This window comes from Dermacentor variabilis, chromosome 3 (genome assembly GCF_050947875.1).
Source record: "Dermacentor variabilis isolate Ectoservices chromosome 3, ASM5094787v1, whole genome shotgun sequence".
Lineage (NCBI taxonomy): Eukaryota > Metazoa > Arthropoda > Arachnida > Ixodida > Ixodidae > Dermacentor > Dermacentor variabilis.
The window spans coordinates 10744295-10760904 of record NC_134570.1 but is presented as its reverse complement, the minus strand read 5'-3'; the positions used below and the strand labels follow the sequence as shown (position 1 = coordinate 10760904).

Sequence of the window (16610 nt, the reverse complement as noted above, 5' to 3'; positions counted from 1 at the left end):
TTCTGCGACTCAAGATGTAGACAGCAACAATTATCGTCGACTAGCCAACGACGTGATCATACCGCCGCGAACCTGCAGCGTAGTGTCTGTCCCTAGTGAGAGGACTTACTATGGTGATGCGATAACGGAATAGCTCAGCGCATTATTACTCACACAAGGTCTTTCGATTGCAAGTGGCATTCCGTCATTAAATCATGCGCATGCAGAAGTGTTACTTACGAACTTTAGCAACGAACGCCGCCACATTCCGAAGGGCACTGCAATTGCGTACTGTGATGACATAGCACAAGTAAAGGACTGCTTCGCTGTGAAGCATCACAGAATGAACGAAACGACCATTCCGGCAGCGGAAACATTTGTCTGTCGACGTTAGCTCCCCCCTATTGCCCACTGAGAGGCAGTGCTTACTGCAACTTATACAGCAGATTGAGGATTGCTTTTAGTCCCCGTCCAAGGTCAAGCAAACAACGCTGACCAAGCATCGGATAATTATGGAAGATGCCAGGAGACCAATTCGACAGAACCCCTAGCATGTGGCCCCGAAGCAAAGCGAAGAAATACAAAAGCGGGCGAAGAAAATGCTCGAGGATGATGTGATACAACCTTCGAAGAGTCGTTGAGCATACCCCGTGTTGTTCAAGAAAAAATATGGCAGCTTATGCTTCTGCAGTGACTACTGCGAGTTAAATCAGGCAACAAAGACGTCTACCCCTCATCACGTACAGAGGATTCGCTTGACAGATTGCACCACGCACGTTATTTTTTCTCAATGGGCCTAGGCAGCTGGTATTGGTAGATAGACGTCGATGAGACAGATCGTGATAAAACCGCCTTCGTGACGCCCGACGGTCTTTACGAATTCAAGGTGCTCCCTTTTGGTTTGTGTATAGCGCCAGCTCCTTTTCAGCGCCAACGACGTGATCATGCATACAGCTACATTTCAAACCGGCTACTGGCTGTTCTTCAAGCCAGACACTCGGCTTGCCTCAAGTAAAAGCCAGAAAAGTGTCATTTTGGCTTTAACGAACTCCAAATCCTACGCACGTCATCAGTAACGAAGATGTCCGCCCAGAACCAGACAAAATAGGCGCTGTCACAAAGTTCCCCACATCATCCGACAAGAAGGCTGTGAGACGCTTCTTAGGCTTGTACGCCTATTGTCGACGGTTTATTGCGGACTTTTCGTGTGTTTCCTTACCCTTGATGCGACTAACACGAGAGGATGTTGCCTTTGTGAGAAGTGAGAGAGCAAATGGCATTTAACGATTTACGTCAACGTCAACTCTGACCGGGACGCCCCGATAGCACTTCGTACCGACGCGAGTGATGTAGGTCTGAGTGCCATGCTCATGCAGTGGCAAGACGGCTCTAAAGAAGTGATAGCCTACGCCAGCAGAAATCTCTCGCGCACTGGGGGAAACTACTCCACTACGGAGAAGGAATGTCTTGCGGTAGTGTGGGATGTTTTCGCCCCTTATGTGTACGGCCGCTCATTCACCCATTCGGGCATGAAATAGATGGTAGCTGGCGCATGCCGTCGTCCAACTTATCCACATTGAGGACGTTGTTGAAGGGAGGGACTTGTTCTCATCGTGAAGGAGGAATATGGTATTTATTTACAGTATCTACATGAGAACGTTACAGTTCATCAGGCTAACATGACTGATAGAGGAATGCACACTGAGGAGCCGCCAACGGCCCCTTAAGTACACTATGTCCTCCCTTGATCCCTAGGTGAGAGAAAACGGCCATTCAACCGGCTACCGATTCGGAGCGTTCAAAGTCATCGTAGCCGCCCGCCTTTGAGGGGAGGGTTTACACACACTCCCGCACAGGTTTCACTGAACACGCCGAGGTGAGTGGGTTCTCGCAGACACGGGTTTTACCCCGAGGAGGCGCCTCTTCATCCCAGTGTTGACTCCGCAGACAATGGCCGCTGCGTCTGTCCATAACTTCTAAGCCTCGTGAGACGGCCACCAGACAACTTCTCCTAGGAGTTCCACCGCTTCTAACAAGCCGTGGCGGCCGCAGCGAATCCACGAACAATACTTGGTCCGCTGACCGCGTTTGGTCATAGCGGCGCCGAGGGGTGTTGATGCGGCCCACCGTCGTCACTACAAAATGAGTCGCCGTGGCAGGTGCGAAAGGCTTCCATTGTCGCTTCAGGGAAGCTCGCCACCTTCGCAGCTGCGTCTGGCTGAGAAAATTTTGTAGGTCGGTACCCTTGCGGGCCGTTCGTAACAGGACCCATCAGGCCTATTGGTGCCCTGGAGCCTCAGGAGCTCGTCATGACGATCGTATACAAGTCATGGAAGACGCACACTGACGCCGACTGCCTCCATCGGTCACCGATACAGCCCTCTGTCACCAAGGATAAGAACACGGACACTGCATTCTTGGGAGTCGCGATACGTTTACCATTTCAAGGCAGCAGCGCAACGACCTGCTTACACTTATTGATTTCTTGGAAGACCGAGCTAAAGACGTGCCGCGACTGTTTGCAAGAAGACTGGCGTAATTTTCTTCGAACGACAATGTTCTCTATAAGGACAGCTTTTCTGCGACGGGCAGCGCCTACTTACTGGTCGGGTCTGCTTTGCTTCGCAGTGAAATTCTCACAGCGTGTCTCGATGAGACCACCTCACATCATCTACGCCATACACGAACATTTTCTCGACTGCAGCGCAAGTATTATTGGCCGAAGCCCCCAGCGGCTGTTAAACGTGACGTACGCCCTTGTCTTGACAGCCAAAGACGCAAAGTGCCGCCCTACAAGCCAGCTGTTGGCTTACATCCCGTAGAGGTGCCGGGAACGCCATTGGCCGAAATTGGCATGGATTTTCTTGGACCATTTCCAACTCCTACTACAGGGAACAGGTGGATTATTGTCGGCATCGATTACCTTACCCGATATGCACAGACAAAAGCTACCCAGTGGAGCACAGCAGCTGAAGCAGCTCGATTTTTTGTAGAAAACATCCTCCTTATGCACGGTGCCCTATAGACCATTTATCAGCGAGGAGGAACGTAGCCCCGAACCAGCGCGCAGCGCCGCTCTCCTCCTCACACTGGTATGTGCAGATTCCATCTTCTCCCAGCGGCAGCTTGCAAAGGTAGCGGTTTAATCTCGAATTAGTGCGATTCTAACGTGTTCTGTATGGAATTTCTGCAATGTCAGATTACTCAAAGTCGACGACCAACCGCTCTGCTGTGTTCGGCTGCAAGAAAAACTTTCGAAAGCAATGGTGAAGTGCATCTTCAGCCTCGGCGACTTCGTGGACACCGCCGTTGCGATAGCAGAGAAGCGCCCGTTTTGTATTGTCAGCATAAACAGAAAGGACAAGATGCCATCGCGTGTATCTCCGGAAGGTTTTGTTCCCAGTGAGCGCTCGGCAACGAACCCGGAATTCGGCACCTTTGATCAAACCGGGATCTGGAAGGAAGGTGCGTATTCGAGTCGGTCAACTGTTGCAAATAGACGACGTTAACTATTTCTTTCTGCACGCACATTAAACTTATTCTGTTCAAATGTCTTCTAAGATTATCATGCTTGGCAACCAACGTTCTCGTGGAAGTTGACCGAGGACGCATTATAAGAAACGAAGGTATGTTCATTTCCATTCTGCAACCAAAGCCATGTCTACCGTGTGCCGGCCGGATAGTTCACATGGGCTCTCCCGTGCTTCCGAATCTCACCGACAAGCTGTCGACGCCGCTCATCGCGCGCAGAAAATAAAGTTGCTATTGCAAAGAGTAGTTGTTCGTTTTTCAGCTCTATCGAGTAGGCGAGGTTCCCTTACACGCACCGTCACCATTCGAGACCCAAGAGTGCGCATAATCTTTCAACGCATCGCGTGCGTCTGGTCGATCGCGGAGTAATCGCGGCCACTATCATAAGCTCATTTTATTCGTGTTAAGAGCCCATTTGATCGAGTTATTTTGCAGCTCTTTATTTTATAAAGCTTGATGCCTGGGTGCCAGATAAACAGTGTTTAGAAAATCACACCGCAAAACTTTTAGGAGCACGAAAGCTAGCAAAACGTGTTTCTTCGGAGCTTCGAGTTACCTGTATTGGGATGTACACTGTTGCGGCACACCGCATGACACATGGGGACACCTGTGATTGTTGTCGCCTGAGCGATACCTTAATAGATCTCAAGGCTATACATACAATGATAGCACGCAACATGTGTACGTTACGTATCGACAATGTTCAGACTTGCCTCCTATTCCTGTCGTGGGCAGATCTGCGGGAGCGTCACTAGGCCCGTCGCCGTTCGACATTGCCGCTATATCGAAGCTAAAAGCTTAGTGACGACACGCTAAGAAGCTTCCCAATCCAAACAACATGTTGATTCCTCTCAGGAAATCGTACAAACTTGCCTTGGATAAAAAAACCTTGGTCACAAACCGCGTCCGCTGCCAATGTTTGTGAGTGGTGGCGCTGGCTAAAACTCCCACGGTTATTTCTAGTAGTAACACATAAATATACCAGAAAGTGTATGGGAGAATGGAGCCGCGGTAGCTCAATTGGTAGAGCATAGCACGCATAATGCGAAGACGTGTGTATGCGTGCCACGAAGGACGTGGCAACAGCAAGATAGCCAGAACAAGAAGAACGCAGGTTTATTGGGAAGTGTTGCTTTTATAGCCGACCGAGTGATAACGGGCCGACCGTAGCGCGCATGTCAGGAACAGGCGCACAGTCATGCACGCGCCTGATACAGCATCCGCTGCCAATGTTTGTGAGTGGTGGCGCTGGCTAAAACTCCCATGGTTATTTCTAGTAGTAACACATAAATATACCAGAAAGTGTATGGGACAATGGCGCCGCGGTAGCTCAATTGGTAGAGCATCGCACGCATAATGCGAAGACGTGGGATCGTTCCCCACCTGCGGCAAGTTGTTTTTTCATCCACTTTCATACACCATCTCCGAGATTGGACCACATTTTTCGGAGATAAGATTGACCCGTCTTTGCTCTGACCTTGGCGTCGACTAGGCGAAGGAACAACGCTTTACATATTGGGAAAAAAAGAAGACAACAGAGAAAAAGAAAAGGTAGTTTCGTCCTGCCACGAATCTTTTAGGTTTACCGTTGCGCCGAAAGCATCTCGGGATGTTGGTGTGATGGGGAGCACGCAAGGGCGCTGCAGGATTAGCGTGGCATGAGCGACAGGCGAAGCAAGTGCGTGTATTGAGACGCGCAAGAAGTGGCGCGCGACCAAATGGAAAAAGAAGGGACACGCGACCGCAAGCACAAAGTGACACCACGGCCACTCAGGAGAACAACAAGAACGATATCGGACTGCACTATGCTTGCCGAATACATTCGTCGGCCCTGACTGAGTCACAAATACAATGTTAAAAATATTGTTAAAGGAATCACCTAACGTTCTTCCAGACCTGTTAAATTAGTCAAAAAAATTACCGACGATTACGTTACTTCCTAATGCGAAATTTGAGCGCAGCAAATAAGCTGTTTCACCTTTTCGATAGATTGAGGCAAAGAAATCGAGCAACACATGTATGCGCTATCACAGAATTTTTTTTTTATTTTTCACACGTATTCCTTTAACAAAGACTCCACTAACAGTTCTTGACAGTCATGAAGGAAGCTTTGTGGTCGGAGAAATAGGCTGATATATGTTCGACTTGGTACACCAATGCTTGATTCTCAAAGACGAGATCTATACAAGTGCCTCGCGAGGTTGTCACAGCCGTGGGACGCGTTACGAGCGAGAGGAACGGGATGTTCTCCCGCATAAGTGTTAGGAAATTGCTGTTTGTCTTTATGTCAAGCCGCCACCGATCTGGCTCTCTGATTGCCACCGCACAGGGCGAACGGCAGCGGCAATTTCGGCTCGGGCGGTGCACATATACAGATCCGCCGCCACCGATCTGGCTCTCTGATTGCCACCGCACAGGGGTTGCATTGGAGGAGGAGCGAAGAAAGGAATTAAGTTCGAGCCGGCGCTTTGACAACCGGAGACTCGCAGGAAGAGGGGGGAGGGGGGCGGCGTGTACACCCAGCGGCAAACGATGGGGGCAGAAGCGCGCGCAGCAAGCGGACAACACGATAAAGGGAGGAGGGAAGAGATAGCAGCGACTGACTGATGCCGCTGACGCCGATAGTGAGTCAACCCCAGCTGCGGAGTTGGTTTCAGGGACAACGAATAACCGGCGCGTCGGCAACTGAAGAGCACCCTATCCGCCACACAAGAACAGGGGGGGGGGGCCCTTTCCTCCTCTTTCTGCATGGCGGCGACGGTGTTCTATGCAGTCACGTTATCTTGACTCTCTAGCGGCGTCAGCGGCATCCAGCGGTATCAGTCGGTCGCTGCTAGCGCTGGGGGGATGAAAGGGGGGCGGAGCTGGTTACGAGGCCGACGACGACGCGAAACCCAGGAACGGACGCCAAAGAGCTGCGCTCTAAAAATGAGTGCATTCCGCTACAATGGAAGCTTGTCAAAGCAGTAATGACGCTTGAGAAACAAAGGGGAGCGTACACGTTGGCGAACATTCGTCCCATTGCACTCACGTAAAACGTGGTAAAATTTATTGAGAGGCTTCTTCACCTTCGTATCATAAAATTTGTTAATAATAACTCAATTCTTAGTCCCTGTCAGGTTGGTTTTAAGGCCGGCTGCTCCATCTGGCCTGCCCACGTCGACTTAGAGAACCTAATAAAACTCGTTCGACGTCATAACCAATACGCTGCTTTAGTGACGCTCGATATAGCTAAAGCATACGATACCGTGGAGCACGCTGTATTGATGAATCGCCTAACTTCCTGTGGCGTTCCTGGGTACATAGTAGCGTGGATTCAGTCATATCTAGGTGAAAAAAGATGCTTCAAAATATTCCTGCAAAAGCGGCTTTCCTTCTTCTAGGAATAAACAAACGAGAGTAGTTCTCCAAGGCTCAGACCTTTCCGCGGTGCTTTTTAATATTCTCATGAGCACACTTCCCCGTGATGAAGTAGCCACTTTGAGTTTTTCGCATTTGCAAACGACATCTACACGCTATGCCAACGAATGCAAACTTGCCTTTGTGCCCTGGAGAGGTGGTCGGTTGTTAATCAGTTTTTACTCAATGCCAGCAAATGTGCCATTCTCGTCTTTCCGATACATGACCTCGTGCACATCTCATTGTCTTAGGACCTTGAAGACATACCACAGGTTGAGTTCGTTAAATACCGTTTCGTGATTTATAATGCCTCTCTCAAGTGTCGCCCGTAGATACATCATGTGGCTGAAAGAGGTGCCCGTGCAAGTGGCATTTTGTGTAGGCTAAGCAATATCGACTAGGATTCAGAAAAGGTGCACTCCTATAGTAATGTGTCGCGTGTATGTTCATCCTGCATTGGAATTTGATTACGTGCTCTTCACTGGAGCTCCAGCCTACAAGTCCCGACCCCTAGCCCTCTTAGAAAGAGAACCATTATGCTTGTGTCTAGGGCTTCCTAAATTTGTTGCAAATTCTGTTCTTTATATAGAATCTCAGGTTCCTCCTCTTTCGGGCAGGTTCCTCTTTAGACACTGCACACGTTCTTAAAAATTTATGAATCACCACTGCCTACGTCCTCAAACAATATTTATTTCCCCACCTGTGTTCTTTTTTCGGGTCAACTGACCGCAATTAAATACACCTCAATTTACATTCGAGCAGCAATTACAACTTGGAATTGCGCATCTGCGGTGTACTTCCGATTCCGGACAGCTCTGTTACCATTGGTATTAATTTCGATTACATTTTTCCTGATGATGCAAGATTACTTCCACATCGTATTCTAGACGGTGTATTACAAGATCATCTGCAGAACCTTCAAACAAACATCGTAATTACGGCAGATGCTTGGCAGTTTGAAGAAAAGTCAGGTATAGGTATATTCTCCCCGATTCTTGATTGGACATTTTCTCTTCGAGTGCCCGATTTTGTAGCCATCTTTTCAGCCGAATTCATGGCAGTGGTGCTGGCTCTACGCAAATTAGGCCCATCGATTACGTCAGCCGTGATAGTCGCTGACTCATTATCATCGTGATCATCCCTTCCTGCTTCTCGTGACGCTCGGGTAATGAGGACGTTTCATTGATTCGTACCTGAGTACCTGAGAAGTGTGCGTTTGGTCTGGGTAGCTGGTCACAAATGACTAAGTATAAATGAAATTGCAGATTATCTAGCCTAGACATACACGGCCCGAGTCCCCTGTGTTGTCATTAGACAGCTCATGTCACTGCTGATAGATTTCTTAGGAGTGCCATTATGTAGGCAGTGACAGGCTCCGCAGTACCCAGCTCTTCCTAATAACTTGTACATTTAAAAAAGGTAACCTACTTTTTAAACACCTCTGAACCACATTCCAAGTAAAGCGATAACTCGCTGCGAAGCCCCGTGTAGCCGTTCCACCGAGTTTACCGTCTCGTCCGGGAGCACCAACGCTCGGACCTGACAACAGGCGAAGATGAGAAAAAAAGCCCGTAACCTTCTGCGATACATTTTGAGAGGGCGCAGTGCCTTCAATTCGAGGCACGTACAAGAACAAATGTGCCCGGCGTCGCGGCACTGTATACTGCGTGACTCAAGTCTGGCAACGGGAGAAATGCTACGAGACAAGTTTGAAGCGGCCTTCGGAGAAAAGTCCTGCTTGCCTCGCATTTTACTATAGTCGCGCCAAGCCGTAGTACGATCGCCTTCAATCTACGTGCTGCAAAACGTGCAATGACAGCAAGTGGGTTTCTTCGCATCTTTATAACACTGGGGAAAAGGCGCTGACCAGGAAACTAACGACCGCCGATAGAAAGAGGACAGCGCACCGCCTCCAGTTGTTCCACTGACACTGTGGGAAAAAGAGAGGAACGGTTGTGATTACCCTTTTACTCACCTTCAAAGTACTTGCAATCGGTTCGTAAATCAGGCGAGTTTACTAAAAATGCCTCCATTGACGAGTGGTTAAAGACGTATGTATATTGGTCATCCACATTTACGATTCAGGCAGAGCCATTCAAAGAGTGTTCGTCAGCTTCGCAGACTCGCGAAACGCGGACACATTTGTTCCACGCTGCGCCCCATTGGCATCGCTCCCGTTGTTGTTATCGGCCGACGACGCCTTCGGTTCGACTTTTCCCTCTTGAAAAAAAAAAACTGCTGCACGTGTGAGCGGGAAATTTTACGTGCTACTTGGGGACAGCCTAATTTCTTGTCGTTTCTCTCGCCGCGGTACATTTAGTTCCTGCAATTATTTACTAAATGTTGGGATAATTTTAAGTTGCAATGTACCACTTAATTGCAATGTAATCAACATCAAATAGGTTAATCATAATTATGATGATGATGTACATTTTCTGGGGAACTAATAAGATAACCATTTAAAGTGACAGATATATTCCACAGGTTAGAGCTTTCAAAAATAACGTATAAAAGATCGCGTTCGTAGTAGCTGCATTCAAAATGAAATACTTCCCGTACTTTTCGCAACCTATAAGAGCAATATGAAGTTCAGTTTCTGACAATATATATCTAGAGAATGCTTTATTATTTTAGTTTCGCGCTACTGATAATGAGCGAAGTTACAATTATCCATAAATGTTTCGCTATAATCGGGCAAATATTCGCAACAGGATGAGGCATGTGTATGCTGCAGCAAAAATGCGGAGACCACTCAGCACATCCTAATGGAATCAGAAGGGTTTCACCCAGGAAGACCCGAAGGTAACGTACACCTTCCAGAAGCGCTTGGATTAAGGGTGGACGAATGCATCAACCGGTCAGCAGTCGAGTTAAGCAAGAGACGTTTACAGTACTGGTGGAAAAAAAATGCAGAGAAAAGATTGCTACGACCGGATCTGTTACAGGCATAGGTAGCGGTACAAAGCAGATAGAGACCTTTTGAGGAACCAAAAAGAAGGATAAAGAAGAAGTATACAAATCTACTAGAATGAAAAACATGTATAGCATACCTGAGTAACTCAAGTAGGCTAGGTGATATTTGTCACCACCCCGTTTTAAAGGGGACGCCAATAAATAATAATCATCATCGTCGTCAACATCATCAAGAAGCTCCAACCAAAATTCGCAAACGCCTATAAGGGAGGAAGATCACAACATTCCCGAAGGAGACGACGTGCTGCAGTACACCAGACACGCTCTTGGACATAACTTCGGCAAGAGAGAAAGCGTAATCCTTACTGACACATATGCAGTAAAAGAGAAGCCTGTGAGATCAAAACAAAAATTAAGCATGGAAACCTTTTTACTGGGAAATGCCCATGTCCTTGATAACAGGGCCGCAGGACCCGATGAAATTCCAATACAGCTAATCAAAAACCAAGATCTAAAGAGCAAGGCACTGCCAACTAATGCCATAGAGCAAACGATTAGAACGGGAGAAAAATGCCGTTGGATGGCGTGAGAACAAGACAAACCTCATCTACAAAAGCAAATGTGATAAGGATAAGACGAGCTCGCACAGGTCAGTTACAGTAACGTAGGTGATATATAGAACGGAAATGTCAGCCATACAATTAGAGCTGTCGAAGAGGGTGGAGAACAGTTATGTGCTGGGGCAGCTACAGAATGGGTTCAGGCCAGACAGACACCTAGAGGATAATATGTCTCTGAGTTTTGAGTAGTTCAGAATAGACCTTTATGGATGGCATGGCGGCTGAATGGCGCAGGGTCGTTCACAGGCTGCCGCCAGCCTGCACGGCGGTGCTCCTAGCGAGGCGCCCTTTTGTAGATCCCATACGAGAACGCAGTCAGGGAAATAGGGAAATGTTATGGGAGATTCTCAAGCACGAAGGCATAGGTGACAATTTCGTGGGGCTGCTGAGGGATATATATATAACAAATTCATATATATATATATATATATATATATATATATATATATATATATATATATATATATATATATATATATAGTGACCCGCTGACGAAGAAGATGTCAGCTTGGTCGGAAGAAGACGACGCTCTGGACTTCGCGCGCTGTCTACCATCTTGTCAATCGCTACGATTATTGTAAATATCCTGTAAATATGCGTCTGACTGTTTTTAACCCCCTAACACTTTTGGTGGAGGTTGCGGGATCATTATCAAGACGGATTTACACAGCGGGTGCTCCTTGGCTGCATCTACAATGCCAGCACAAGGCGAGGATGCTTCGGGCCCGTCGGCACCCACGCCCACCGTCATTCTAGCACAACCTCGCAACCCAGGAATCTTTTCTGGCAGCCACGACACTGATGTTGAAGACAGGCTTCAACTATATGAGCGGGTGAGCTCGAGCAACCACTGAGATCAGGCCATCATGCTCGCTAATTTTATATTTTACCTCACGGGCACGGCACGCGTCTGGTTTCAGACCCACGAGGAGGAACTTACCAGCTGGGAAATTTGTAAACAGAAGCTGAAAGATTTGTTTGGCAAGCCTGCAGGACGTCAGCGCGCCGCCCAAAAAGACCTCACTTCGCGCGTCCAGACATGCACTGAATCCTACCTCACGTACATCCAGGACGTGCTCGCTCTGTGCCGCGAAGTCGATCCGAAGATGTCCGAACCTGATAAAGTTGCACACGTCATTAAGGGCAAAGCAGATGATGCCTTCCACCTCCTTGTTTTCAAGAATTCTTCCACTGTGCAAGCCATTATTACCGAATGCCGGTGGTTTGAAGAAGCCAAGAGTCGCCGCATCACCCAGCCATTTCCCCGCCTTCCCAACCCGGCTGCTACGTCCACCTGCGAAGACCTTCGCAGTCCGCCCACACCCGATCGCTCTGATGACGTCCTGCGTATCATCCGACGTGAAATAGAAGCCGCATCTCCTGTCAAAACCCCAACCCATGGCCCTGACAATTGCCAGGCGACCGTCTCACGGATACAGTCCGTCGTGCGCCAGGAATTGGCCAACATTGGCTTGACCAACATCTGCTCAGTTAATCGACCTGACTACACTCCGTCCGGCACTGTCATACGCACCCGCAGCCTGAATGCCCCAACGCGGCATCGCAATCCGGCCGAATGGCGAACTTCATACGACAAGCCTATATGCCTCACTTGTGGCCGTATCGGCCATATTTCACGTCACTGCCGATCTTCGTGGATTTCGACCCCCTGGCCCTACCTCCCATCCCACGGCCCTCATGCTGCTCCTCGGTTGCCCCCGCAAGCGCAGCCAGTACATTCTGGCGACACTTCTCTGCCTACCCGCTCTAGCCGCTCTCCTTCGCCACGTCGCAGCTTATCCCGATCGCCCCCATCTCGCCGATCACCGTCCCCTGGCTCCTTGCGGCGCACCCTTCCGGGAAACTAACGGGCGCAGCACCTGGAGGTGATGCTGCCAAACCGACCCGATGCAAAAATCCTCTTCTGACCTTGCCCACACATCGGAACCTCATTAAAGTGAACGTGGATGGTGTACCTGTTACGGCTCTGATTGACACTGGCGCGCACATATCTGTGATGAATGCTCAGCATCGGAATCGTCTCAAGAAAGTCCTTACTCCTGCCCCGTCGCCTGTGGTCCAAGTCGCCGAGGGTGGAACACCAGCCGTTATTGGCATGTGTCCGGCTCGCGTGAGTGTTGCCGGACATCATACTTCTGTTTTATTTATGTTCTAGACCACTGCCCTCACGACCTCATTCTGGGCCTTGACTTCCTGTCTACACATTCCACTTCGATAGGCTGTTCTGCTGATGTTGTGCAACTCGCTCTACCTGCTGCTATTGACTCTCCCGATAGTGCTCCGATACGGCTATGTTCTACGGAGCATATTCTCCTCCCGCACCGTGCTGTTACCTACATAGGTGTCTCCCCCGTTCTACCTATACCAGACGGTGACTACATCGTATCCCCTAATCCGGATGTCCTGCTCTCGCATAACGTCGGTTTTCCTCACACCGTCATTACCATTTCGGACAACGCGTCCTGCCTTGTACTTGTGAACTTTGGACTTTGTACACAAGTACTCCCGCGCGAAATACCCCTGGCGCAAATAACGCCGGCCAGAGACTATAACATTTCGGCTTTAACTTGTAACAGCTCCTCGTGTTCAACTCTTGCTTCGCCCCCTGTCCCTTCAGACTTGAATGCCCTAACAAAAATGATTGCTCCCGACCTTCCGCTCCAGCATGCTAATGAACTACGTTGCCTCCTTGCCTCATACTGGGACATATTCGACCGTGGAGAGCACCCTCTAGGACAAACATCTGCCACAAAACATCGAATAAACACCGGTGATGCGAGCCCGATCCATCGGCGACCCTACCGCGTCTCACCTACTGAGCAACAAATCATCCAACATGAAGTTGATAAGATGCTTTCTCGAGACATCATCGAACCTTCTTGCATCCCCTGTTGTACTAGTTAAAAAGAAGGACAACGGTTCGCGATTTTGCGTGGATTATCGACACCTCAACAAGGTAATGAAGAGGGACGTCTATCCGCTACCACGCATTGAGGATGCCCTGGATTGCCTGCATGGAGCACAATATTTTTCGTCCATCGACCTTCGCTCCGGCAACTGGCAAATTGCCGTCGACGACATCGACCGCGAGAAGACAGCATTTATTACTCCCGATGGCATGTATCAGTTCAAAGTGTTGCTTTTCGGTTTATGTAATGCCCCGGCCACATTTGAACGAATGATGGACGCCCTCCTACATGGTATCAAGTGGTCCATCTGCCTCTGTTACGTGGACGACGATATCGTTTTTTCTCCGACTTTTGCGACACAGCTCGAACGCCTATCGACGGAACGGGGCAAAGTAAGCCGCCTGGTGCCACTCTTAAAGCAGGGTAAATCCCCACTAGAGCTCACCTCTTACCTCCCAATAGCGCTGGCCAGCTGTGTAGGAAAGATAATGGAAAGGATGATCCTTGGCCGCCTGGAATGGTACCTTGAATACTACAAGATTTATCCGATTTCCATGGCTGGTTTCCGGCGTGACCGCTCTTCCATCGACAATGTAGTTGATCTCGTTTCATATGTCCAGCACGAAAGGTATCGTAAGCGTTTATCTGCAGCTTTATACGTAGATGTGAAAGGGGCATACCATAACGTATTACATGAGGCCATTCTCGACGCTCTTGCGACGGTTGGCCTAGGTGGTCGAGACTTTTTGTGGATTGCAAGTTATCTATCTGCAAGATCATTCTATATGTTAACTGACGATGGCCCAACTACGCGACGCTATACCAGCAGGGGCGTTCCTCAAGGCGGTGCTCTCAGCCCGACGCTATTCAACCTCGCTCTTTTTGGACTTGCTGAATACTTGCCAACTACCATCAAAATTTCAATATACGCTGACGACCTCTGTGTCTGGACTTCGGCAGTCACACGTCCTCAGATACGTGCGCGGCTTCAAAGAGCGGCCACTTTGACAGCGAACTACTTGTGTAAACAGGGTCTCAGCACATCACCAGAAAAATGCGCACTAGTGGCATTTGCTCGCAAACCGATGACGCCTTATGTCATCTCAATCAATGGGCGGACCACTTCCTATGTCCGAACGCACAGATTTCTTGGCGTAATTATTGACCGAGACCCCTGTTGGAGCCAGCACGTGGCCTACATGAAACGGCACCTGACAGCAACTTCCCAGTTGTTTAAATGCCTGACAGGAAAGACGTGGGGAATGTCAGTAGACGCAATACTTAAACTCTACAGATCTCTCTTCCTCGGTTTTTTAAGATATAGTCTACCTGTACTGAACAACACCTGCAAGACAAATATTAGTGTTCTGCAGGCAGCACAAGCTCAAGGACTCAGAGTCTGCCTTGGTTTGCCCAGATGCATATCAACAGAGGCAACTCTTGCGATTGCTCGGGACCATCCAATGCGAACTCACATTACGGAGGAAGCCCTGAGAACGCACATCAGACATTTTGCACATGCCCCCTATCACCACCTTGCAACACTACCTTTAGACAGGCACCAAGCATCATTCTCTAAAACTATCGTCAAGTACAATGACAAACTTCCCTCGGGCTTCACCACCGCATCTAAACCATCGATACCTCCTTGGTGTCTTATCAGCCCCACAGTCCATCTCAGTGTACCAGGAATTAGAAAGAAAGTCTCAACTGTCGTCGCCTGTGCTGAAACAGCTGTCTCTGCTTCTTCTGCACAGGTGGTACGCGGACAGTGAAAACATTTATGCTGATGGTTCCACAAACATCCAGTGTTCGTCCGGTGCTGTGGTTGTCCCAACAAGAGCTGTTACCATCAGCTTTAGGACTGACCACCCAAGATCATCGACATCTGCTGAACTAACTGCTCTTCGCGCTGCACTTTCTTTCGTCAATCAGGAGCCACCTCAACAATAGTCAATCTTCAGAGACTCAAAGGCAGCCCTACAATCTGTGCTATCAGATCTGCGTCGTGGGCCATTCGAACAGCTCGTATTTGATATTAGATGCCTACTCCATACATCACAGGAGAAAGGACACCACGTGACGTTTCAGTGGCTGCGGCGTCACTGCGGCGTCATAGGAAACGAAGACGCCGATAATGCCGCTCGGGCAGCTCTTGAAGACGCACAAGAAGAGGCCATACCACTTTCACGGTCCGACGCAGCTAGCAGACTTCGAGTGCTTGCACAGGAGATCACGCTCTCTCTATGGTGCGCACCAAACAGCCAGACCAACCGGAGAAACCGTCAATACCACCTGCCCCCTTTGATGTATCTCTATATACCAACTGGACTCCGCCGAAAAGAGGCGACTCTGCTTTATCGCTTATGGCTAGGGGTGGCTTTCACTAAACCTTCCTCATTTCACATTGGAATGGCCGACAACGCTCTCTGCAATGACTGTCTTTGCGAGGAGACGCTGGAACACATTCTGTGCGACTGTCCTGAATATAATGTTCAGAGAAAGTCCCTGGCACCTGTTCTAGCGCACCTTGACACTAGACCATTGTCCCTCGACACGACTTTCACATGCCGCCGACAGAAGACATCGCAGCTGAAGGTGACGAAGGGGCTACTTCGGTTTTTGAAAGAGACGGGATTAGACAAGCGGCTGACAGTAATATCACGTACCACGCCAGAGTGATGGACTCTAACGGACGATTTGTGTGTGCTTTGCTATGTGCTCTCTCTCTCCCTTCCCCATCTTTCATCCCCCCCATCCCACTCGCATGTGTAGGGTAGCAAACCGGTTAAGCTAAACTGGTTAACCTCCCTGCCTTTCCTTCTCCACTTTTTCCTTCCTATCTGTTTTCCGTCAGGCGGGGCTACAATTAAATTCGTCCAAGTGCCACTTCGGTCGTCGGGAAATCTCTGTGCTCGGGCATCTCGTCGATTCTTCTGGTGTACGCCCTGATCCCGATAAAATACGGGCAGTGAAAGACTTTCCCGTGCCAACATGTGCCAAGGATGTTCGCAGCTTCTTAGGCCTTTGCTCCTACTTCCGTCGCTTTGTCAGAAATTTTGCGCACGTTGCGCGCCCTCTCACTCAGCTCCTCAAGAAAGACGCCGCATTCATTTGGGGCCCTCAGCAAGCTGGTGCTTTCACCGAGCTGATTGGGCTGCTTACGTCCCCGCCCATTCTCGCTCCCTTTGATGCGTCAGCTTCAACAGAAGTCCGTACCGATGCAAGTGGCCACGGT

The 16610-nt window shown here is 49.2% G+C and overlaps 1 non-coding gene across 1 annotated transcript; it reads left to right on the top strand.

Moving 5' to 3' along the window:
* Positions 1 to 4829: 4829 nt before the first annotated feature.
* Positions 4830 to 4901, top strand: TRNAM-CAU (transfer RNA methionine (anticodon CAU)). Its single transcript has one exon. It is a non-coding gene; the product is annotated as a tRNA-Met (tRNA).
* The last annotated feature ends 11709 nt before the right edge of the window (positions 4902 to 16610 follow it).